Genomic DNA, 26,404 nt, shown 5'->3' on the forward strand with positions numbered 1-26,404 from the left:
CATCTGAGACCTTGTGCACGTTGTACCCAATAGTCGATCTCCTTAACCAATTAAAGAAAAAGATGGAGAAAGAAACAGAGCAAACAACGGTGAAGGAAATGGGGTCATTTAAAGTCAAATTAGGTACAGAAGGAGAATTAAAGAGTGGATTAAGAGAGAAAAATAAGAGCCAGAAAGGAAATTTAAGAAAAAAAATGTAAAAGAGGAGAACATTGTAACCCAGTTGTGTTTGAGAATTGCTGTACAGGTCCTTGAGAAGTTATGAGTGACTGGCAGGGTAGGTGTGCAAAATGCACAAACATTCTTGATCCATGAACTGTAGAACCAGCAACCCTGTCCGTCATGATCAGGAACAGTGGAACACCCCCGTGCGTACGCCATTGCACTGCTTTCATAGGAACATAGCAATTGTTAGAAAAAAGACCATGGTCCATCTAGTTCGCCTTCTACCATCCTGGTAGTCGCATGATACAATGATAATGGAGTTGTTGACCAATCATAGCTATCAGTAATCTACAACAGATGCAGAAATGACACAAGGAAAATTACAGTGTGGAGAGCATTGGGAACCATAGCTCCAAAGTCATCTTTTTCCTCCCACGCATGCTACACTTCCCACATGTCACATCTCAAATTACTCATATACTGTACACCAAAATTATTTTCTGAAAGAAATCTATCTAGTTTGCATTTCTGAGTGTTGAAACAGCTTCACATCCTAAAAATGATTGCTTTACAACACTAATGAGTGGCTGGCAAACTGGTACAAAAGTACTGCCATGACAGATAAAAAGGTTACAAATTTCTAAGAACTATTCACTATCTGCTGGAGTGAGACTCCACAGTTTCATTCCCATTCTGGGCCTCCAAGGTTGAGTGTCATGTCAGGACCATAAATCACATTATTAACAGGGTCCTTATTGTAATGTATTATCACATGGTTTAGTATGAGCATGCTCAGTTCGCTCTGGCCTAGTAAACAAGCACATGGATTAGCAACTCATCTGTCTCTGTCCTTCATTTGTTCTACCCACATATATAACATTTTTGACGACGAGAATGGGATCTCAAAACCATTTTTAGGGATCATGGAAGGACACAGTGTTCAACCTTCGAGTGGAAAAGTTTAAGGTGATTCTGTGACACCGAAACTGATTTTTTGCGATGTTTTACTATTAATGCTCATGCAGAATTGTCTGTGCTTCACCTTCGCGTGTATGTATACACAGCAACAGTGGCATTGATTCTCACAGGTACACAGGTAGCGTGCTGAGTCACTGTTCAACGGGATCGGGACAATTATGGCCGCACCTACAGGATTCATCGGAAGCCTCGGCATGTATGACTGAGCTCGCGAACCATTCAGTTCTTACATTGAGCGGATGGAGATTTTTTTTTAGGGCCAGTAACATTATTGAGACCGAAGGTGCAGATGAGAATGTTCAAGCTCAAAATAAAGTAATTCATGAACAGAAGAATGCAATTTTTCTAACGGAGATCGGGCCAGATGTCGACGGAACATTGACAAATCTACTCGCGCCAGGGAAAGCGATGGATGCATCATTTGAAGACATTGTCGAGAAACTTAAGGATTATTTCGACCCAAAGCTGTTAGAAATAGCAAAGAGATATAAAGTTTGGTACACAAACCAAAAACAAACTGAAACCATCAGTGAGTACATTGTAGCTCTTAAGAACCTGTCCTTGCATTGTAACTTTGGCACATTTTTGGATCGTGCGTTGCGAGATAAGTTTGTGTGTGGACTGATGGATGAGCGCACACAGTCCAAATTACTGAACACTCCGAACCTAATTCAAAACCCAAATACTGCGGATGCTGGAAATCTGAAATAAAAACAGAAAATGCTGGAAATACTCAGCAGGTCAGGCAGCATCTGTGGAGAGAGAAAGAGAGTTAACGTTTCAGGTCGATGACCCTGCGTCAGAACTGGCGAAGGGTCATCGACCTGAAACATTAACTCTGTTTCTCCCTCTATAGATGCTGCCTGACCTGCTGAGTATTTCCAGCAGTTTCTGTTTTTATTATGCCGAACCTAATGTTTGACATAGCATGCAAAATTGCCCTATCTATGGAGATGGTGTCTAAGAATGTTCGGGAGTTCCATCCAACTCAAGTGACTAGTGCAGCTGAGGTCTACAGTCACAAAGCCACCGCCAAACCTAAAGCTCTGAGACCAAGTCAAAAATGTCGGTGCGAGCAGTTCAGAGAATTGTTATTGCTGCAATGAAAATCACTCACCACAGTCCTGCCAATACAGAAATGCGAAGTGTTTTCACTGCCAAAAGCAAGGCCATATTTCAACAGCTTGCAGAGCTAGATGTAAAGCAGGAAGTAAGAACCATTGTAGTGGCAATGCAAAGCAGTAACAACAAAAGGGAGGAATTCACAACATTGAAATGAACACACCTGATGTTGAAGACTAGGCATCTACAGTATCTATGCCACTAGCAGTAATGCTGGCAGTCGTGAGTAGGACTTCCATACAAAACTTTTCATCAACGATCAATATATTGATATGTGTATCGACACGGCTGTGGACTGCTCTATCATGAGTAAGGACACATATGAATCACAGAATCACAGAAACCCCACAGTGCAGATAGAGGCCATTTCGGCCCATCGAGCCTGCACCGACACATATCCCACCCGATCCCCGTAACCCCTACACCAACACATATCCCACTCTATCCCCGTATTTAATCCCCCTAACACTAAGGGTCAATTTATCATAGCCAATCAACCTAACCTGCACATCTTTGGACTGTGGGAGGAAACCGGAACACCCGGAGGAAACCCACGCAAACACGGGGAGAATGTGCAAACTCCACACAGACAGTCACCCGAGGCCGGATTCGAACCCGGGTCCCTGGCACTGTGAGGCAACAGTGCTAACCACTATGCCACCGTGCTGCCCACAGAGAGTAAGTTTAATCAAATACCACTTACAAAGAGTACCGCAGAGTTGAAAACTTACTCCGGAGAAATCCTAGAGACATGTGGACAAATGAAATGTACAGTTCAACACAATGGCCAGTCAGTAAAGCTGCCTATTATTGTAGCGATCTAAACAGGCCAACACTCATGGGCAAAGACTGGTTGAGAAAGTTGAAACTAGACTGGAAAAACATCTCCGATGTAAATGCTTCAAAGAAATGACTCGACACAATACTGAACAAGTATGAAAGCGTGTTCACAGACAGTTATGAGGGCATCATTGGGTATGATGCGTATATCCACTTCAATTCCAACACGAAGCCTGTCTATTGTACGGCAAGGCCGGTCCCCTATGCATTGAAAAGTCAGATGGAGGAAAAGCTAGCAAAGCTGAGAGAGGGGGGGGGCACGGTGGCATAGTGGTTAGCACTGTTGCCTCACAGCACCAGGGACCCGGGTTCAAATCCGGCCTCGGGCGACTGTCTGTGTGGAGTTTGCACATTCTCCCTGTGTCTGCGTGGGTTTCCTCCGGGTGCTCCGGTTTCCTCCCACAGTCCAAAGATGTGCGGGTTAGGTTGATTTGGCTATGATAAATTGACCCTTAGTGTTAGGGGATTAAATACGTGGGGTTACAGGGATAGGGTGGGATATGTGTCGGTGCAGGCTCGATGGGCCGAAATGGCCTCTATCTGCACTGTGGGGATTCTGTGTGATTCTGTGTGTGAGAACGGAGTGCTAGTAAAAACTGCCAAAAGTGAATGGGCTACCCCGATTGTGGTGGTGCCCAAAGCAGACAAAACTGTTCGCTTGTGCAGCGACTCTTCTTCTTAGGCAGCCCCTCGGAACCAAGGATGACTTGCTTCCACACTAAAAATGAGTTCTCAGGTGGCTGATGAGCCCAATACGTGACCTTAAGTCTCTGTCACAGGTGGGGCAGACGGTGGTTGAAGGGGCGGGTGGGTGGGGTGCTTGGGTTGACGTGCACTCCTTCCGCTGATTGCGCTTGGCTTCCGCTTGCTCCCGGCGAATAGACTCAAGATGTTCGGCGCCTTCCTGGATGCTTCACCTCCACTTTGTGTGGTCTTGGGCCAGGGATTCCCAGGTGTCGGTGGGGATGTTGCATTTTTTTCAAGGAGGCTTTGAGGGTGTCCTTGAAGCGTTTCCTCTGCCCACCTGGGGCTCTCTTGCCGTGTCGGAGCTCCGAGTAGAACGCCTGCTTTGGGAGTCTCATATCGGGCATGCTTATGCAGTCAAGACGATGTGCTGATCGCAACAAGCAGCGAGGAAAAAAATCCAGAAGTATTAGATTTAGTGCTTCAAAGGTTGAATTCCCACAATGTCAGATTGAAAAGGAGCAAATGTGCTTTTGTGCAGCCCGAGATTGTGTACCTTGGTCTGAAAGTTGATGCAAATGGCTTGAAACCAGTTAAGGAAAAGGTTGATGCTGTCATCAGTGCTCCAAAGCCACAGAATGTGTCTGAGTTAAGATCTTTCCTTGGACTGGTCCAGTACTATGCACGTTTCTTACCTGAGTTAGCGACCATGTTAGCTCCATTGCACGAGCTCCTCAAGGAGGATGTCCAGTGGAAGTGGACAAAAGCGCAACAGGGAGCTTATGACATTTGTAAGAGAAGTCTCTCTAGCGATGTTCTACAGAGTGTGAGCTTGAGTTAGCGCGTGATGCTTCTAGTTACAGTGTGGGAGCTGTCATAAGCCACGTAATGGATGACGGCCAAGAGAAACAAATCGCATTCGTATCGCAAATCCTCACAAAGAGCGAAAGAAATGCGCAAATTGAAAAGGAAGCACTCATCATAGTGTTTGGAATCAAGAAATTACAACAGTTCCTGATGGGCAGAAAGTTTACCCTGATAACTGATCACAAACTGCTCCTAGCACTATTGGGGCCCAAATCTACCATCCCTGCAATGGCCGCATCAAGAATGCAATGTTGGGCAGTGTTGTTGTCACAATATGACGGCATGATTGAATATCGCACTTCAAAGCAAAATGCAATCACAGATGCCTTGTCCAGGTTGTCACATGAGGACTCGTGTTGGGAGTGAAGGTGAGATTTTCATGCTAGGTGCAGTTGACAAAGACTTTCCCGTGAATGCAACTGAGATTGCAAATGAAACTTAAAAGGACTGAGTACTGAAAAGAGTGTATGAAAACACCTTGAATGGATGGACTGATCATTGTCTGGACACAGAGTGGAAACCCTTCCATGACCGTCATACTGAATTGTCTTGTGAGCAAGGTTGTATCAAGTGGAGAAACAGAGTGGTGTTATGTACTTCTTTGAGTTCGGAACCAAAACAAAACAGCTCAAAAATTGGTTCAACACCAAAACCTTCTGTAAGGAGATCAGGAAGGCACCGCAAACCTGTAATTAAACTGGAGATTTTAGTTCATTTGTAGGCTTTGTAGTTCATTTAAAAGAAAAAAAAGCTAAGGGGGCAAAATTGGGTCGTGCCCCCTTTGGGGCGCTAACTTCGCCAGGGCACTACTTTTAGCGCCCTGAAAAAGTTAGCGCCCCCGCGCCTGAAATTCACTGGTAGCGCCCCAAGAGGGAGGTGGGGCGCTACTGGAAGCACCCCGCCTCCCTCTTGGGGCGGTGCGAGTGAATATCGAGGTGCTACGTGCCGCGATACTGCAGGCCTTCCTCCCCTTATTAAAGGGGAGGGGCCTAGCGCAGCACAACCCGGGGCCCAGCTGGGCCACCAGGGATCAGAGTGCTGACAAAAGAGGCCGGCACTCGAGAGGAGTGCCGAGCTTACGGAACGCAGCCAGCATCCTGCGGGGGTACTTCACAGGAGACCGGGGACAGCAACAAGGGCAGGTGCTATTAGGCGGCCAGCAGCAAAAATGGCCGCCCCTTTAATTTGCGCTGCCCCGGCCGCAGGTAAGCCCCCTGATCCTGTTGGACATAGCGTCCGGCGGTAAGTCAGGGGCGCTACCAAAGATCGCGAGCGGGGCGCTGCACATGGCGATGATGCCATCGCCGGAGGCGCAGTGCCGTGAGGCGCTAACGGTAACCACCGCCGCCGTTAACCTCCCGCTGAATATCTTGGGAGGCGTTAGTGGCACTGCGCCCGGGCTCTAGTTGCTTTGCGACCCGTTAGCACCCTCTTAGGGTGCTAACGGGAGGCGCAAATGAACCAAATTTTCCCCCTTAAGAGTTCTTGTTATGTGGTACATTAATGCTGGGAAAGGTGGGACCATAGTTTGTTGTATTTGAGAAGCAAATATGTACATTTTTTTTTAAGGGGAAACCAGTGTAATGCATTGGCACATGGTTTGGTATGAGCATGCTCAGTTCGCTCCGGCCTAGTAAAGCAAGCACATGGACTAGCAATTTATCCTGTCTCTGTCCTTCATTTGTTCTACCCACATATATTACACATGACATGAATTACCAGCCCCAAATGGCTGCGACGAGATTGATTCTTATTCACAGCGTAAATCCAGCAATGTAATGCCACACAATGAACTTCAATGAGGAGGCTCACGGCGAGGTTGCTATTCCTTTGGTTTCGAGGAGGCTAACAGCAGAGCGGGGCAAATCATCCAGCAATGTGTGGAGAATCGGAACTCATGGCGTATGTCACCTTCGCTGCAAATTGCTGGATTTTTTAGGAACTAATAATAGCGAGCGCTTTTAATTGGCCATTATTTTTCCAGCAATTTCTGGCCGAACATCAATTGGAGATTGCTTGTTTAGTTCATGTTCTGATGATGCAAAGTTTACTCACAAATCAAACATTTATTGATACTTGTTGCACTGACACTGCCTTTGTTAGGTTATCCCTACTTTGGTTCATGTCCTATTTCTCACATTTGTGTGGTCTGGCAACCGTTTAAATAAAAAACTGTATTGCTGCAGTTCCCCTGTGTTAGGTAACCCTATTGAACACCTTTGCTGACGTTCCAATTAATTGCAGGTGTTCTGAATCCCTATTCTCACTAACAAATAGCCACCTGCTACCTACTGTGCCAAATGCCTCGTTCACACAAATCATACCAGACAGACTCAAGCTAGCTCTTCATTATACCCAGGTGAACTGCTTACTCTGCTGTTAACATATAACTACCGTCTTGGGCAGATGAATTACAATCTCTCCACCACACTATCCAGACAGACCTGGTTAATTCTCCTAGGCACATGCGTTAACACCACCAACTCTTCACGACACTAGTACCAACCTATACCTTCCCACCACTGCACAGACCACTAAGCCTCCACAGCATCATCCTCATCCTCGCCAGCACCCCTGCCCGCGTATGCCACCACCACCAGCAGGACTACCTGTCAAGCATGTGTTTGAGTCCTCACTGGGTAAACAAGAAGTACAAGGGGCTCCTCACCAGATACAATAAGCAGTGCCATTGGCCATAAAATGTGTGAGGGAATTGCTGACTGCAGCTTGGACACATACCCTATCCCAATGAAGCAGTGAGTTTCAGCAAAGGCTGCTAGCCTCTCTGCTATCCAAATCTCTGGGCGTGCGTTCTCATACCTGACCTCAGCAAGTAACAACCATCTTTTTACTAAAATACTCAATGGGAAGCCTTGAGCTTGATTTTTATTTCTGCAAAAGAATTTAGCGTGAGTTAACCAATCTCTGGCCTGTCGAAATAGAAACCAATTCACAGTTCCTCATAACGTATCCTGTATTTAATGAGCACAACAATAACAGTTTAACCAGAGTGTTTCTGAATAATGTTAATTTATACCTGAAAGTGTCTTTCAAAAGTTCGCTCACAAAATGGACCTCGAGAATTCTAAAGCTCTCGTCCTTCAAATCACCACATAAACCATCAGAACAGAATCAGAGGTGGGAGCTATACTTGTTTGATTCCTCGGATTGTGCTGTGGCAAACCACTTGTTCAGGCCTGCAGCAGGAGGCAGCCCAAGGGAGCAGGAGCTGGGTGTTGGGAGCAGGGGGAGTGGAGATGGAGGGATGAGGCCAAGACTCCACCATAGACAGTGTCAAAAGTGAAAAACGCAATGATGGGTCATTTCAGTTCGGGTATAACAGCAGTCTATCTATCTCCCACACACGGTAATGTGAAGCATATGCTTGATTCTTAACGAACCGTGGCACGGGAGATAAATACAGGGCCGGTGTGTTCGGCCAAATTGGATTAACCCTTTAATCACACTTGTAGTTAAGGGTCACAAGCCTTGGTTACATGGGGGCTGGGTTTGGGTCAGCTCGCCTCATTTAGGTTGAGAAAGATCCTACATATTCAATTAACACTGACCCAGAATTTTGACAAGACAAATCTGGAAATTCAGGTCACAGAATGACTCAAAACACAGCACACAATGCTTTCATCCAGCAGCGAGAATGCAGAGACTCATTGTGCTGTACAACGAAGGAAAGGTACACCATAACATTAGCTATTCGCTTTTCAGAACATAGCAAATTAGATGATTTAAGCATCTTATTAAACTTGAGATAAAGTTGGCAACAGAAAAGAAAAAAATGATGGTATTGCAAAAATCAGATTTTGCATTGCAATTGAGCTTGTGCATTAGATTTTGTAAATATTTCTTGGGATTATAAATCGAGTCATAGGAAATGAAACTGGACAATTTACAATCCAATAGCTGTTACTCTAAAGATAGCAAAAAATCAGTCAGACTTATCAGTCAAGATTTCTTCTTCGTGACAGTTTCTTTTGGCAACAGCTAAAAGGACAGAAAGCTGCCGAATCTAGCTCTCTTCTTGGTCAGAGTTTGATCCTTACACCAGTATTACTCCACTGTAAAGTGTCTCCTTCTTAGGCAGTCCCTCGGAACCGAGGATGATTTGCTTCCACATTAAAAATGAGTTCGCAGGTGACTGATGAGTCCAATGCGGTACCTACAGTCTCTGTCACAGGTGGGGCAGACGGTGGTTGAAGGGGTGGGTGGGTGGGGTGCTTGGGTTGACGTGCGCTCCTTCCGCTGTTTGCGCTTGGCTTCTGCTTGCTCCCGGCGAAGAGACTCGAGGTGTTCGGCGCCTTCCCGGATGCTTCTCCTCCACTTTGTGAGGTCTTGGGCCAGGGATTCCCAGGTGTCAGTGAGGATGTTGCACTTTTTCAAAGAGGCTTTGAGGGTATCCTTGAAGCGTTTCCTCTGCCCACCTGGGGCTCTCTTGCCGTGCCGGAGCTCCGAGTAGAGCGCTTGTTTTGGGAGTCTCGTATCGGGCATGCGGACAATGTGACCCGTCCATCGGAGCTGATTGAGCGTGGTCAAAGCTTCGATGCTGGGGATGTTGGCCTGAGCAAGAACACTGATGTTGGCGCGCCTATCCTGCCAATGGATTTGCAGGATTTTGCGGAGGCAGTGTTGGTGGTACCTCTCCAGTGCTTTGAAGTGCCTGCTGTACATGGTCCATGTCTCTGAGGCATACAGCAGGGCAGGTATCACTGCTGCTCTGTAGACCATGAGCTTAGTGCCAGGTTTGAGGTCCCGGTCTTCAAACACTCTCTTCCTGAGGCGACCGAAGGCTGCACTGGCACACTGAAGGCCGTGTTGGACTTCGTTGCCGACGTCTGCCCTTGTTGACAGTAGGCTCCCGAGGTATGGAAAGTGGTTTACGTTGTCCAAGGCCTTGTTGTGGATTTTGATAATCGGGGGGCAGTACTGTGTGGCGGGGGCAGGCTGGTAGAGGACCTTTGTCTTACGGATGTTCTAGTGTAAAGTGTATGCATTATATCTGATGTCAGCATGTCTCACCAGAGGCTCAATGGAACAATGTCCCAGTTTCCTCCACCCATAAATTAGGAAAGTGCAAACAGGCCAGACCAGCATTCAGGTGCACGTTTCCAATTTACTGCCGGCAATGGGTAAAGATTATGCTAAACAGCTGATGATGTACAACCGCCTCTGTGAACACAGTTTCATCATGGAGCACTGGGGAAATGCATGAATGAAAAAACCCCAAATCATTTTCCAATCACTTTGGCTGAAATTTTGAGGAGGAAGGCGGGGCAGGGGGGTGAGGGAGGGGGAGGTGGGGGCTCCAAAGAGAGAGCGGGTTTCCCGCAGACCTTGCTGACTTTAACGGCAGGGCCTGATTTGCATGTGAGGCCTCGGTTTCCCACCTGCAGCCAGCCAGATTGAGAGGCCGGCTGGCTGCCGACGGGTAGGCCTGAGGCTGCACAGAGGAGAGAGGGAGGGAGGGATCGGGCCGGGCTGTTAAAAGAATGGTTGGGGTCGGGGGGGGTCGGCCAGCAATCAGGGATGGGCCGAGGAAAGGATCGGGGGGGTGGGAGGCAGCGATCAGGGATCGGGCCAGGGAAAGGATCAGGGACTGGTCGGGCAGTGATCGGGGGTCAGGCTGTGCCGTTAAAAGGATGGGGGGGTCGGGCAGAGATGTGGTGGGTGAGGCGGCAGAGAGGATCGGGGCCGGAGCATCGGGGGGTGAGGGAAGCATGGACGGAGCCAGGTGATCGGGGTCATAGAGTCATAGAGTTTTACAGCACAGAAAGAGGCCCTTCGGCCCATCGTGTCCGCGCCGCCCATCCACCCCTGTCCTGTCTAATCCCATTTTCCAGCATTTGGTCCATAGCCTTGTATGCAATGGCATTTCAAGTGCTCATCCAAATGCTTCTTGAATGTTGTGAGGGTTCCTGCCTCTACCACCCTTTCAGGCAGTGAGTTCCAGATTCCAACCACCCTCTGGGTGAAAAAGTTCCTCCTCAAATCCCCTCTAAATCTCCTGCCCCTTACCCTGAATCTATGCCCCCTTGTTATTGACCCCCCTACTAAGGGGAAAAGTTCCTCTTTATCTACCCTATCTATGCCCCACATCATTTTGTACACCTCAATCAGGTCCCCCCTCAGCCTTCTTTGCTCCAAGGAAAACAACCCCAGCCTGTTTAGTCTTTCTTCATAGCTGAGGCGCTCCATCCCAGGTAACATCCTGGTGAATCTTCTCTGCACCCTCTCCAAAGCAATCACATCCTTCCTATAGTGAGGCGACCAGAACTGCACACAGTACTCCAGCTGTGGCCTCACCAGCGTTTTGTACAGCTCCATCATAACCTCCCTGCTCTTATATTCAATGCCTCGGCTAATGAAGGCAAGTATCCCATATGCCTTTTTAACCACCTTATCTACCTGTTCCGCTGCCTTCAGAGATCTATGTACATGTACACCAAGGTCCCTCTGACCCTCTGTACTTCCTAGGGTCCTACCACTCATTGTGTATTCCCTTGCCTTATTTGTCCGTCCAAAATGCATCACCTTGCACTTTTCAGGGTTAAATTCCATTTGCCACTTTTCCGCCCATCTGACCAACCCGTTTATATCGTCCTGTAGCCTGAGGCTTTCCTCCTCGCAATTTACCACCCCACCAATTTTCGTGTCATCTGCGAACTTACTGATCATACCTTTTACATTCTTATCCAAATCATTTATGTAGATCACAAACAACAAGGGACCCAGCACCGATCCCTGAGGTACCCCACTGGACACAGGCTTCCAGTCACAAAAGCATCCTTCGACCATCACCCTCTGCCTCCTGCCACTCAGCCAGTTTAGGATCCAACGCGCCAAGGCACCCTGGATCCCATGGGCTCTTACCTTCTTGACCAGTCTCCTATGCGGGACTTGGTCAAAAGCTTTACTGAAGTCCATGTAAACCACATCCACAGCATTTCCCTCATCCACCCCCCTAGTCACCCCCTCGAAAAATTCAATCAGATTTGTCAGACATGATTTACCCTTGACAAAGCCATGCTGACTATCCCCGATTAATCCTTGCCTCTCCAAGTGGAGACTAATTTTGTCCCTCAGAATTTTTTCCAATAATTTCCCTACCACAGATGTTAGGCTCACTGGCCTGTAATTCCCTGGTTTATCCCTGCTACCCTTCTTGTATAATGGTACTACATTAGCTGTTCTCCAGTCCTCTGGTACATCCCCTGTGGCCAGAGAGGTTCTGAAAATTTGTGTCAGAGCCCCTGCAATCTCCTCCTTTGCCTCCCACAGCAGCCTGGGATACATCTCGTCTGGGCCTGGGGATTTATCCACTTTTTGGCTTGCTAAAACCGCTAGCACCTCCTCCCTCTTGATGCTAATATGTTCAAGTATGTCACAGTCCCCTTGCCCGATTTCTATGTCTGCATCGTCTCTCTCCATAGTGAACACAGATGCAAAAAATTCATTTAAAACCCTGCCTACATCATCTGGCTCTACACACAGATTGCCACTTTGGTCCCTAATGGGCCCTACCCTTTCCCTGGTTATCCTCTTGCCCTTAATATACTTATAAAACATCTTAGGATTTTCCTTTATTTTGCTCGCCAGTGTTATTTCATGGCCCCTCCTCGCCCTCCTAATTTCTTTTTTAAGTATGCCCCTGCACTTTTTATACTCCTCTAGGGCTTCTTCCGTCTTTAGTCTTTTGTAACTGCCAAAAGCCCCCCTTTTATTTCTAATGCATTTTTGTATATCCCTTGTCATCCAAGGTTCCCTTTGCTTGTTGGTCCCACCCTTGACCTTTACAGGAACATGTTGGCGTTGTACTCTCTCTATTTCCCTTCTGAAAGTCTCCCACTGTCTTGATGTGGATTTTCCTATAAGTAGCTGCTCCCAGTCCACTTTGGCCAGATCCTGCCTTATCATATTAAAATCGGCCTTCCCCCAATTTAGAACCCTTATTTCCGGGCCGTCTTTGTCTTTTTCCATGACCACCTTAAATCTCACCGAATTATGGTCACTATCGCCAAAATGCTCTCCTACGGACACTTCCACCACTTGCCCGGCTACATTCCCCAGAATTAGGTCCAGCATCGCCCCCTCTCTTGTAGGACTTTCTACATGTTGGCTCAAAAAGCTCTCCTGGATGCACTTTAAGAATTCTGCACCCTCTAAGCCTTTCACACTCTGACTATCCCAATTTATATTGGGGAAGTTGAAATCCCCCACTATTATTACCCTATTATTTTCGCACTTTTCTGAGATTTGCCTACATATCTGTTCCTCTATCTCCCCCTGACTGTTTGGGGGCCAATAGTACACTCCCAGCAAAGTGCTTGCCCCCTTTTTGTTTTTAAGTTCTACCCATATGGCCTCATTAGAGGAACCCGCTAATATATCATCCCTCCTTACAGCAGTAATTGACTCCTTAATTAATATTGCAACACCCCCTCCCCTTTTACACCCCCCTCTGTCTCGCCTGAAGATTCTATACCCCGGAATATTGAGCTGCCAGTCCTGACCCTCCCTCAACCACGTCTCCGTGATAGCAACAATATCGTACTCCCATGTGTTCAACAACAACTTCAGTTCGTCCACCTTATTTGCAAGACTCCTTGCATTAAAATAAATGCCTTCCAGCCCTGCCATATTCCCTTTTGCCTTCGCATATTTGCTCTGCCTTGTTTTTTTCTCTGTATTTGGCTGTAAATCACCCCCTGCTATAGCTCCACTCTGTACCCCATCCCCCTGCCAAGGGGGTGGGTGAAGAGAAGATCGGGGCAGGCCACCGGAGGATTGTGGCCTGCTTCAGCATCATCTTTGGGGGTCGGGGGATACCGGGGTGGGGGGGGTGATCGGAGGTCTGGTGAGGGGGTCTCCGCTCACGGGGGGTGGGTACGGTCGAGACCCTGGTTCCAGGAGGTAGGTATAAAGCCACTTACCTCCTGGATCCAGCAGACCCGCCTTGCTGTAACTTCCGGGTTTCACAAACTCATTGGCCCAGAAATTTGGGTCGGGGCTTCCCGCGGATGCAAGCCCCCGATCTGCACTTACCTTGCGTGCCAGCCGTTGTGCTGTGGGGCCCCCGTGGAATTGCGATCCTGGGCCTCCTCCAACTGCCGGCGCGCAGTGCTTGCGTATCCCAGGGGCGCAGTTAGTTCGATGCGTCCCCTGGGATCACGTGGGCCATGCAGAGCCAATGGTAGCAGGGAATGCTTTTCATAAGTTTGACAGGAAGGGCTGTCAAACCTATAAATACTATAAGCCCCAAAACATCACTAAATCTTCAAATAATTTTTTTTTTAAATCACATTTTTTATATAAACTATAAATTGCATGAAATAACTATTTTAAAAAATAATTCAAATTTTTGAAAAAAATAATTTTCTTTTCTAACGGGGCTAAAAATAAACTTACCTTTAAAGTATTTAAAATAATAAACTTGTGGAAAAATGTTTTAATTTTAATTAATTCACCACTTACCTTGTAAAAAGCAGGCCTTGCGACTGGTTTTTATATGTGTAACTTCTGGAGACTTACCCTCCCGGGAAAACCTTCAAAAAAGCGTAAGTTCGATGCGCACGCGCAGCCTCTCCTGCACACGCATTCGCCCTCTGAACCCCTTCGTTCAGGGGAACGGAAGTGCCGGTTTCCCACGCATGCGCAGTGCATGCAGGAAACCGGCACTTCCATTGGGCCTATGGGTGAGTGCCCTGTGGAGACCCGAAGTTCTGGGCCAATGAAACCTGTCCACAGGCAGTTAAAAACAAAATGGAGGTTGAAAAAGAGGCTTCCAGACTCATTATAATATTTAAATTGACATGCCGCCCCCTGGGAGCGGGTTGGTCGCCCGTCCGTCCTGCTTCCTGTCCTGCCTCTGTTAAAAGCGGAAATGTGCGGGTTGGAAGCGGGGTCAGGTCGGAATGCCATTTTTAACAATTTAACTGCGCCCACACTCCAAACCCACCCATTTTTTTTAGGTTAAAATTTCCCCCATTGCTAGTCTTGAATTAGTAGTTGTTCTTTTTTGTAAGGGGGACAATTTGGAAAAACTAAATTCATGTAGAAATGCACAGATTTCTACTCCCCATGTTACCCCGGCAATGAATAAAGCAGAAAGATGTCAGCTGCTTGTCTGATTCTAAATGTCTTCTTTCACAAGCTAAGACAACAGTTATTCCCGATAGCTGGGGTCCAGTGTAACAATTTAGAGGATGGAATGTCAACCAGACTTCAAGCATAGCTTAGCACTTGTGACAGGCGTAAGCACTACCCCCACAGCATGAAGCACGGTGCTTGGATTTTTGATGGTTTGTTTAACATTTGATTCAACTTCCACAAGCCAGTGTTTGTTTTTGAAGTCTGTTACCAGAGGACTGAATTGTTTATTTGCAAGCTCATATTGGATTGGAAGAACTGCATCTGAAACTATTCCAAAATAAGCACTGCTTTTACCTTGAGTTTTTGAATTCTCGAGAGCAGTAGTACAGCTTAGTTTGTTTCGGTTCGGTTTCAAGTTCGTAAGCGGACTTGACCCCATACAGCAAAATCCTGTCATGTGATAAGGATCAATGTAAACAGCTACAGAAATATCACGAGAACCAAGATAAGTTGTAGGGGACAGGAGCAGGGACTGCAGGGAGGATGAGCAACCTGGCCACAGCACCGTGGAACGGGGGGCCATTCAAGAGGGGGGAGTAAATAGAAATGTTGTAGTAGTAGGGGATAGTATTATTAGGGGGATAGATAGAGTTCTCTGCAGCCGAGAGCGAGAGTCCCGAAGGCTGTGTTGCCTACCCGGTGCCAGGGTTAAGGACATCTCCTCTGGGCTGGAAAGAAACTTGCAGTGGGAGGGGGTGGATCCAGTTGTCGTGGTCCATGTTGGTACAAACGACGTAGATAGGACTAGGAAGCCGGTTTTGTTAAAGGAGTATGAGCAGTTAGGGGTCAAATTAAAAAACAGAACCTCAAGGGTAATAATCTCTGGGTTATTACCTGAGCCACGAGCGAATTTGGCTAGGACAAATAAAATTAGAGAGTTAAATGCGTGGCTCAAAGACTGGTGTGGGAGAAATGGGTTTTGCTTCCTGGGACACTGGCACCAGTACTGGGGCAGGAGGGAGCTGTTCCGTTGGGACGGGCTTCACTTGGCCAGTGCTGGGACTAGAGTCCTGGCAGATCATATAACTAGGGCTGTAGAGAGGGCTTTAAACTAACTAGTGGAGGGGAGGTTCCTAGAAAGCAAATAATAAACATGACAACAGAGAAGGTCATAGACTTAGGTAGCAGTGGGGAAATTAAAAACCAGAGTGTGTCAGGAAGGGGCAGAAGGTATGGAGTAAAAGGTAAAGTAATAAAAAGGGCAAAAGCAGGAACTAAGTGTCACAAAACATATTTGAAAGTTCTCTATCTGAATGCACGTAGCATTCGTAACAAAATAGGCGAGTTAATGGCACAAATAACTACATATGGGTATGATCTTGTGGCCATTACAGAAACATGGCTGCAGGGTGACAATGCCTGGGAATTAAACATACCAGGTTATTTAACGATCAGGAAGGACAGGCAGGAAGGAAGGGGAGGTGGGGTGGCTATGTTAATAAAGGAAGGAATCACTGTAATACAGAGAAATGATATTGGGTCAAAAGATCAGGATAATGAAACAGTTTGGGTGGAGGTAAGGAATAATAAGGGGAAAAAAACACTAGTGGGCGTAGTCTATAGGCTTCCGAACAGTTGCAACTCTGTTAGACGGAGTATCAATCAGGAAATAGTTGAGGCTTGTAATAAGGGAACATCTATAATTATGGGGGATTTTAACTATCATATTAATTGGACAAATCAAATTGGGCAGGGCTGCCTTGAGGATGAGTTCATTGAGTGTATTAGGGATGGGTTTCTTGAGCAGTATGTAACTGAACCGACCAGGGGGCAAGCAACCTTAGATCTGGTCCTGTGTAATGAGACAGGATTAATTAAAAATGTCCTAGTAAAGGATCCCCTTGGAATGAGTGACCATAACATGGTTGAATTCCATATTCAATTAGAGGGTGAGAAGATTGGATCTCAAACAAGCGTGCTAAGCTTGAATAAAGGAGACTATGAAGGTATGAGAGCGGAATTGAGTAGAGTGGATTGGGAAAATAGATTAAAGGGTAAGACGATGCATGATCAGTGGTGTACATTTAAGGAGTTATTTTACAACTTCCAAAAAAAATATATTCCACTGAGAAGAAAAGGGTGTAAAAGAAAAGACAGCCATCCGTGGCTAAGTAAAGAAATTAAGGATAGTATTCGACTAAAAACAAGGGCATATAAGGTAGCCAAATCTAGTGGGAGGATAGAGGATTGGGAAAACTTTAAAAGACAGCAAAAAGTAACAAAAAGATTGATTAAGAAAGGGAAGATAGATTATGAAAGTAAATTAGCAAAAAATATAATAACAGATAGTAAGAGTTTTTATAGTTATATGAAAAGAAAAAGGGTGGCTAAAGTAAATGTTGGTCCCTTAGAGGATGAGACCGGGAAATTAATGGTGGGAAATATGGAGATGGCAAAAACACTGAATGAATATTTTGTATCAGTCTTTACAGTAGAGGACACTAAGAATATCCCAACACTGGACAAACAGGGGGCTATAGGGGGGGAGGAGCTAAACACGATCAAAATCACTAAGGAAGTGGTACTCGGTAAAATAATGGGACTCAAGGCAGATAAATCACCTGGACCTGATGGCTTACATCCTAGGGTCTTAAGGGAAGTGGCGGTAGGGATTGTGGATGCATTGGTAATAATTTTCCAAAATTCCCTGGAATCAGCAAAGGTCCCGGCAGACTGGAAAACTGCTAATGTAACGCCCTTATTTAAAAAGGGCAGTAGACAGAAGGCTGGAAACTATAGACCGGTTAGCCTAACATCTGTGGTAGGTAAAATATTGGAGTCCATTATTAAGGAGACAGTAACAGGACATTTGGATAATCATAATTTAATAGGACAAAGTCAGCATGGTTTTATGAAGGGGAAGTCATGTTTGACAAATTTGCTGGAGTTCTTTGAGGAAGTAACATATAGGGTGGATAAAGGGGAACCAGTGGACGTAGTGTATTTAGACTTCCAAAAGGCATTTGACAAGGTGCCACACAAAAGATTATTGCTTAAGATAAAAAATCACGGGATTGGGTGTAATATTCTGGCATGGATAGAGGATTGTCTATCTAACAGAAAGCAGAGAGTTGGGATAAATGGTTCATTCTCGGACTGGCAATCAGTAACTAGTGGTGTTCCACAGGGGTCAGTGCTGGGTCCCCAACTCTTTACAATCTATATTAATGATTTGGAGGAGGGGACCGAGTGTAACATATCAAAGTTTGCAGATGATACTAAGATGGGAGGGAAAGTAGTGAGTGAGGAGGACATAAAAAACCTGCAAGGGGACATAGACAGGCTAAGTAAGTGGGCAGAGATTTGGCAGACGGAATACAATACTGGAAAGTGTGAGGTTATGCACTTTGGCAGGAAAAATCATAGAGCAAGTTATTATCTTAATGGCAAGAAACTGGAAAGTACTGAAGTACAAAGGGATCTGGGGGTCCTGGTGCACGAAACTCAAAAGGTTAGTATGCAGGTGCAGCAAGTGATTAAGAAGGCCAATGGAATGTTGGCTTTCATTGCTAGGGGGATAGAATATAAAAATAGGGAGGTATTGCTTCAGTTGTACAAGGTATTGGTGAGACCGCACCTGGAATACTGTATACAGTTTTGGTGTCCATACTTAAGAAAAGACATACTTGCTCTCGAGTCAGTACAAAGAAGGTTCACTCGGTTAATCCCGGGGATGAGGGGATGGACATATGAGGAGAGGTTGAGTAGATTGGGACTCTACTCATTGGAGTTCAGACGAATGAGAGGCGACCTTATTGAAACATATAAGATTGTGAAGGGGTTGGATCGGGTGGATGCGGGGAGGATGTTCCCGATGATGGGTGAAACTAGAACTAGGGGGCATAGTCTTAGAATAAGGGGCTGCTCTTTCAAAACTGAGATGAGGAGGAACTACTTCACTCAGAGGGTGGTAGGTCCATGGAATATGCTGCCCCAAAAAGCTGTAGAAGCTACATCATTACATAAATTTAAAACAGAAATAGACAGTTTCCTAGAAGTAAAGGGAATAAAGGGTTACGGGGAGCGGGCAGGAATTTGGACATGAGTCTAGGTTCGGATCGGTCATGGCCCTGTGGGTAGCGGAGCGGGCCCAGGGGCCATGTAGCCTGATCCTGCTCCTATTTCGTGTGTCTAATTCTGTTAGATTCAGGAGATGGTTCAGTGATAGTGGATTGGCGGTTAGGATCAGATCAGCCATGATCTTATTGAATGGTGGAGCAGGCTCGAGGGGCCGATTGGCCTACTCCTGCTCCTATTTCTTATGTTCTTATGTAAGAAGTTGCTCAATGTTTTATTTTTACAAATTTGCAATGTGTAACGAAATATAGTATTGGTTGCATTGCCTTGCCCCTGTGGAGAACTGGCTGCGCAGGTGCTCATCTTCTGAGTTTGAAACAAAATCTCCCACCAGAGACTGGGATCAAAAGGATATTTCTCCTACAGAAGTCAAGCCGCAGGAGAATTCTCTTGCCTAACATTGCAGTGATCGTGCTGGCAAGCCAGCTGACAGGAACACATCTCGTGAAGATGTCTTTTAGCTTCAATGCTAACAATCTCAACTACAGGATGTCACCACTGCAAATTCGTCGTGTATACAGGTAATATGAAACGAGGCAAATGAAAGCACAATCCAAATGAGCAGTAAAAAAAAAGGGTGTTTGAAGAAGGGTCCATACCCCACTATGCTGCCCAACTGGTCATTCTTCATGTGTGGAGCCAGACAATGAGTGGCAGTGTGCTATTCCACCTTGACTGGCATCACAGTCGAGCCAGATCTTATTCTCACTCAACTTCAACACATAACGTACTCTCCAGCAGGGGTCACGGGAAAGGATCAGGAGACCCTGGCTGGCTTTATCTCTTCCCAAGCAGAGAGGCATTGAGGTCCATTGTGGTGCCCAGCTGAGACCAGTTAACAGCACAGATCGGCGATCAAACATAGGACCTTATTAAATTAAAGACAGAAAATGCCGCAAACACTCAGCAAGTCAGGCAGCATCTGTGTACAGAAAAACAGAGTTGACGTTTCAGGTTGATGACCTTTCAACCTAAACTGGGCCTTATTCACACACCAAACAGTGCCTATACTAAAGGAATTAAAAAGTGGTGGGTTGGACACTACCACTAAATGTTACAAGCCATAACTAGTACAATGATAGGGGTAGGAAGAATACTTGTTCAGTAGTTGGCAGTTATTTCATCTTCCTACATGTAGCATGGGGGCCTCTGACTCATGAGCTGCTCAAGAGGATTGGCAGTTGGAGCAGTAAGTTAGTGTTCCATTGGCCTGTATTTTCTGATCGGAGGCTTCCTGCATGCGGAGGCCTCCGATCTGGAAAAAATCTACGGACTTACCCAAGGGCTCTGGAAGTCCAGACATTTCCGTTCCTGGGCCTCTGCTCTACGAAATGCACAGGGCCCAGCTATCCCAGGGGCGCAGGCGGTTCGCAATCGTCCCTGGGATCACGTGAGCCAGGGGGAACCAATGGAAGAAGGGAATCCCCCTTCATACTTTTGGCAGGTCTCTCAGCTTAGACATGTCAAAAGTAAGAATGGAGATCACTCCAAAAACACATCAAAACATTAAATAAAAATATTTTTAAATCACCTTTTTAAAATTACATTAAATTAAATATTTTAAACAAAAATTTAATTTTTTTGAAGAAAAAAGTTTTTTTACAGGGCTAAAAATAAACTTACCTTTTTAAAAAGTATTTTAAAATTATAAAGGAGTGAAAAAAAGAAATATTTTTTACTTTTTTAAACACTTATGCTGGTAAAAGCAGGCCTTACGCCTGCTTTTACCAGACGTAAGATATTTAAAGGTTTTCAGCGGGTGGAGGTTCTGCAGAAAGTGGAAATCTCCACCCGCGGAGACCCTTCTCCAGGGCAAGCGTCCGATCTGTCAAGAGGATTCTTGACAGATCGGAAATGCCAGTTTTCAGCGCATGCCTGAAACCGGCACTTGCGAGGTCCCTATGGGTGTGTACACAGCCCGTACACACCCGTAGGCTTTGGAAAATACAGGCCATTATGTTTAATTTCCCAAGCTAGAACTGATAGGCAGAAAAAACATTAGTTAAAAAAAACCTTCCAGATTTGTTATATTCTGTAACGGATCAGCAACGCTTGGTATATGGTCAATATTGTGACTGATATCTGAAACTTTGTTGATACCTACTCGTCACGTCCGATGCATGGATCAGAAACTAGCACCATCTGGTGCCACTTGTGTTCGGCTGCTCTTTGACACTTTATTTATTTACGTCATTAATTGCTTGTCTAGATTGTTTTAACAAGTGCATAGCTGAAGGTTTTAGCCCATTAGATAGTCTGATGTTACTAGCTGGTTATAATGGTGTTCGGAACTTGATCTCCACCCCAATATTGGGCACATAGGGAACACGAGGTCCATTTATGGGAGTAGACATTAATGCTGAACCCAAGGGAAATTATCTAATGTAAAAATCCAAAAATGTAACAAAGAGCAGCAAGTTCTCCCCATGTCCTGCCCAATATTCCTCCCTCAACCAATACCACCAAAAAAAAAGGGGCTAACTCGTCACTCATCACATTTACTGCTTGTGGGACATTGCTGTGCACACATCAGCTGCTGTCTTTGCCTGTGTACTGGCCGCGCTAGACGTACTCCTATCTAGTTATCCAGCAAGTTAAACACTTATTCAAAAATAATTCTTCGTGAAGCCGTTTGCTGTTTTGAAGCTTTACTTGAACAAATTTGTGAAACTGTAAACAAAGATAAAGTATGTTTTGTACATAAACTGAGTACTATACATTCGATATTACATAAGATATAAACATATTTACAACAGTAGAATAGACTAATTGTATAACTAACTAACATTTGGACTAACTTCTGTAACTATCAAATATTAACCTTTTATAAACATATTATTGTCAAAATACTACTCTGACAACGTTGCTATTATGCTAACAAACAAAGATACTCACAGATATTGCGCTTGGCCTAACATATGAAATCAGATTACATTGGATTGTGAAACCCTCATGGAATCCTCCATTACTGCCAGGTTCTTCCTGGAATTCTACTTCCTGGGTTACACAGGAAGAAAGGTACGACGGTCAAATGACCTCTCACAGGAAGAAAGGAAGAAAGGTATGACGGTCAAATGACCTCTCACAGGAAGAAAGGTACGACGGTCAAATGACCTCTCACAGGAAGAAAGGAACAAAGGTCAAATGACCTCACACAGGAAGAAAGGAACAAAGGTCAAATGACCTCTGTTTCATACAAACACACTGCTAACACATAACCACCACCAGAGGGTGCTATCTGCACATAAAATAGTCCATTGGTCCAGAACAGCCTGCATAATGAAAGCAGCTGCTCTTTAAGAGTAATTCATTGATTGTGAAGTGCTTTAAGGACTGAGGATGTGATAAATGTAAATTCTTCCTTTATGGAGAAATGCCTTTTTATGCTCATCTAAAGCAACATTGGCCCTGAATTTCCGATCGGAAGCTTCCTTCGGGCAAATGTCTCCAATCGGAAAAAAATCTACGAACCTACCTGCTGGTTCGGTAGATCCCGAGGCTTGAGATCCTGGGCCTCTCCTGTTGGAAATGTGCAGAGGCCCACTCCTGGGATCACGTGGGCCAGGCAAACCAATCAAAGAAGAGAATCCCACTTCATACTTTTGACAGGTCAAAACACACAGAACTGTCAAAAGTATGAATGGGGATCACATTTAAAAACACACTAAAACATTTTTTTTAAATGGAGAACATTACATATTTAAAATTAATTAAAATTCCATTTAATTAAATATTTTAATGAAAAAAAAATTAAATGTTTTTACAGGGCTAAAAATAAACTTACCTTTTTGAAGAGTATTTTTAATTTATAAATGTGTGGTAAAATTTTATTTTTCTATTTTTCAACACTCTTAAGCTGGTAAAAGCAGGCCTTATGCAGAAAGCGCAACTCTCCACCTGCAGAGGTACTTTTCCCAGGCAGGCGGATGATCTGTCAGGAGGATTCTCGACAGATCACAAGTGCCGAGTTTTGCGCATGCGCTTCGCATGCCTGAAACCTGCACTTGCGAGGCCCCTACGGGTGCGGACACACCTCATACGCACCCATGGAGGTCGGAAAATCCGGCCCATTATAATCTGAAAGTACTGATTTTTGGGTGAAGCATGACAGGAGGTAGGGGGGGACACTTACCCGCAAGTACTTACTACACACGCGACTTTTAAAATATTTCAATTATACATATTTCAAAAACACTTTTTTACTCTATGGAGGATGTTATAAAGGATTCGTCCCTCCAAGTAGTTTTTCACCTTTCTCCTGAGATGTTTCTTTGCGACAATGAAAACAATCAAAAGAGGAATTAAGATTGAATGATTAACATGAAATGAGATAATCATGTTGTTGATCATGGAGTTTGTGGAACCATCCATGACTGAATAGATTAGTTTTTAAATATTAATTTTAAATCTACATTTCATAGTGCAATACAGATGCTGCAGATGGTAACATTACTTTCTGCAATAGGCCCCAGCTGGGGCCTATTTAATATGGTTAAAAAGAGCAGGATGGGCATAAAATAGAGTTGGCGATGGTGTTAACTTCACCTCCAGGGAGTTAAAAGCAACATAAATAGATAACAACACATTAAATTTAATATTCAAATGATGATTGAACGCATAACTGGGTAAACTTTATATTTGAATGTGATTGCTACATTAACGTCAAGGTAAAGCATTCACAACTGCAATGTAAAAATGAACCTTGCTTCTGTGAAGTAAATGAAATTCTGTTTCTGCATGTTTAATAAAGTCCCTCCTATTTATATTGCTACAGAGCAGCATAGGTCTTCTACACTGATCAATAGTTGTTGAGATGAAATATCGAATTGTTCGGAGCTACATTGCAGCCTTCAAGATTGCATTGTTCATTACTGTATTACTGTCATATATTCAGGGATTTTCACTTAGTGTTTGCAACAGTGGCTGCTTTATCCAGCTCCACGCAATGTGGAAAATGCTGTTCGGTCCGATGTTAATTTGAAGTTCAATGATACTGAGAAAGCAGAGTGTTAGTGCATTACCAGTTATCCAAGCTCGCGAGATCTAGCTCTGTTACACCCTATAACGGGCAGCTATCTATTTATTAACAAATACTTCTCAAGTCCCAAAACAAAAAGCTATGTTGCGTGAACCACACAAGCATAGCACGTCCTGTCAGAGATTGGAATCCAGAGAATAAAGTTCTTCCAATTCTTAAATATATCAAAACAATTTATGTGCATATACTTTCTCAACTGTAACAAATCTAAGCAGTATATTTTCTCTGCTAGAAAACATTGCTCATCGTGTTAATAATTTCATTTAGGCTTTGTATATGAAATTTTTTTTTTTAAAGGATGACCATTTAAAAAATATATTAATTATAGGCAGGTGGCGTATACATGGTGTTTGTATGTTGTTTTGACCACATTTGACCACCAGCGTCTTAGCTTCAGTGACAAGTGAAGTACAGTGCATTTTCCTGTGTTAAAAACTATTACTGTTCTAAAACGCTGGATAAATACCTTCATAAAACATACATGACCAGGAAATCTGTTTTATTGAATGTTTGATGAGGGATAAATATTGGGCAAGACAAACTTCTAATCTCACTTGTTAATTTTGTTGTTGAGCCATCCTATTTTGCAGTCGATAGTTTAAGTTAATTAGCCTGCATACCTTTACATTGTGCGTGTATTTTAGCATTTTAAAGATTGAATCACAATGCCTCTCGTTCACCTCTTTTCCAGTGAAATTATACTCAGCTCCATAACTCTTCACAATTCAAGAGTTTTAACCCTTGGGATTATTCTTGTTGTTCTTCTCTGACCATCTCATATCCACCAATGTCATTTTGAAGCTATTATGCCAAAAGTGCGCATAATGTTCTATACCTCATTATATCAAGTTAAATTAGCCTGTTTTCAACTTAGAATCAAGGTTTATCCAATTAGCCTTCTTCATAACAATTTCACATTACCTAGATAATTTCAGACCTCTGCACAGATACCACCAGCCAGATTTCCAATGTTAACTGGCACAGATAAACAAACACTGTCATGCTGCTGCTGACAAGCAACCAGTGACAATTTCACAAATCCAGTTTAGTTGGTGAAAAACCAACCAAGTGACAACCCTACTCGTGCAGGTTTCTACTACTCATTACACCTCAGTCAGAACATTCCCCATTTTCACCACCTTCTGCTTTCCATTGTTAGATCACTTTGAGTTCAACCAGCTAATGTGATTTCATTCCATAAATCCTGACTTGCATTAAAAGCCTCACTAATTGAACTTTATCAAATGCCTTCTCAAAATCAAATTGTTTAGATAAGCCCAACTTTATAATTTAATTACCTACTTAAGGCAGGACTTATTGGCCCAGATATTCCGATCCCTATGGGTGAGTACGAGCTGTGTACCCACCCGTAGGGACATCAGAAATGCCGGTTTCAGGCATGCACAGAGAATCCTCTTGACAGATCCTCCGGCTGCCCTGGAGAAGGGCCTCTGCAGGCGGATAGTTCTGCTTTTTGGAGACTCTCTGCCCACAGAAAACCCTTACAATTCTTATGCCTGGTAAAAGCAGGTGTAAGGCCTGCTTTTACCAGGATAAGAGTTGAAAAAAAGTTTTTAAAAAAAATTTCACTGATGTATCATTTAAAAATACTTTTAAAAAAAGGTAAGTTTATTTTTAGCCCCGTAAAAATCTTTTAAATTATTTTTTTCAAAAAATTAAATTTTTGTTTAAAATATTTAATTTATTGTGATTTCAAGTCATTTTAAAAATGTGATTTTTAAACAAAAATTATTTAAAGTTTTACTATGTTTTTGGGGTGATCTCCATTCATATATTTGACAGGTCTTCCTGTCAAGTGTATGAAGGGAGATTCCCTTCTTTGATCGGCTCCCCGTGGCCCACGTGATCCCAGGAACGCTTGCGAACCACATGCGCCTCTGGGATACGTGGACCCTGCACATTTTGAGTTGGAGAGGCCCAGGAGTGGAAGTGTGCGCGTCTCGGGAGCCCTCAGGGAAGGGTGTAGATTTTTTCAAGATCGGAGGTTTCCGCACGCGGGAAGCCTCCGATCGGAAAATACGGCCCATTGCTTTTAAAACCATGCCAAATTATTCCTCAAAGTCCCTATGCACTTTGGAGGAACATTAACAATGTCCTGCAAAAGACTCTCGTGGTTTTTCCCTGCTTCCAGTGGTGGTGTAACTAGCCTGTTGTCATGGACAGTCATTGTATATGTGATGCTTCTAAAAATATAAATTGACTCATCTAATACCCCATTCAGTTGTTTGAGGATTCTACATTGGATCAACATTATCCAAAAAAGTGCACAAAATTATAAAGAGATAAAATATCAGAAAAAGTCAACAGAAAATGAAAAATGGTGTCTCCCCCATTTGTGCACTGAATTCCTAAGTGAGACAATGAAGATTGAAATCTCAGGCTTGGCTGGCACTTGAGTTTACCTGTTCCTCATTGGGTTTTACCAGATTGCAGTTGGATGGCTAGAATTTC

General features: G+C 44.4%; 1 protein-coding gene across 1 annotated transcript in view; it reads right to left on the minus strand.

Moving 5' to 3' along the window:
• Window positions 1–26,404, minus strand: part of LOC147104387 (transmembrane protein 132C-like) — a 1,245,027-nt gene that overhangs the window by 804,897 nt on the left and 413,726 nt on the right. The gene's annotated exons all lie outside the window — the stretch shown is intronic.

Source organism: Somniosus microcephalus, chromosome 19, assembly GCF_052327205.1.
Source record: "Somniosus microcephalus isolate GS21.2 chromosome 19, FLI_Smic_1.0, whole genome shotgun sequence".
NCBI lineage: Eukaryota > Metazoa > Chordata > Chondrichthyes > Squaliformes > Somniosidae > Somniosus > Somniosus microcephalus.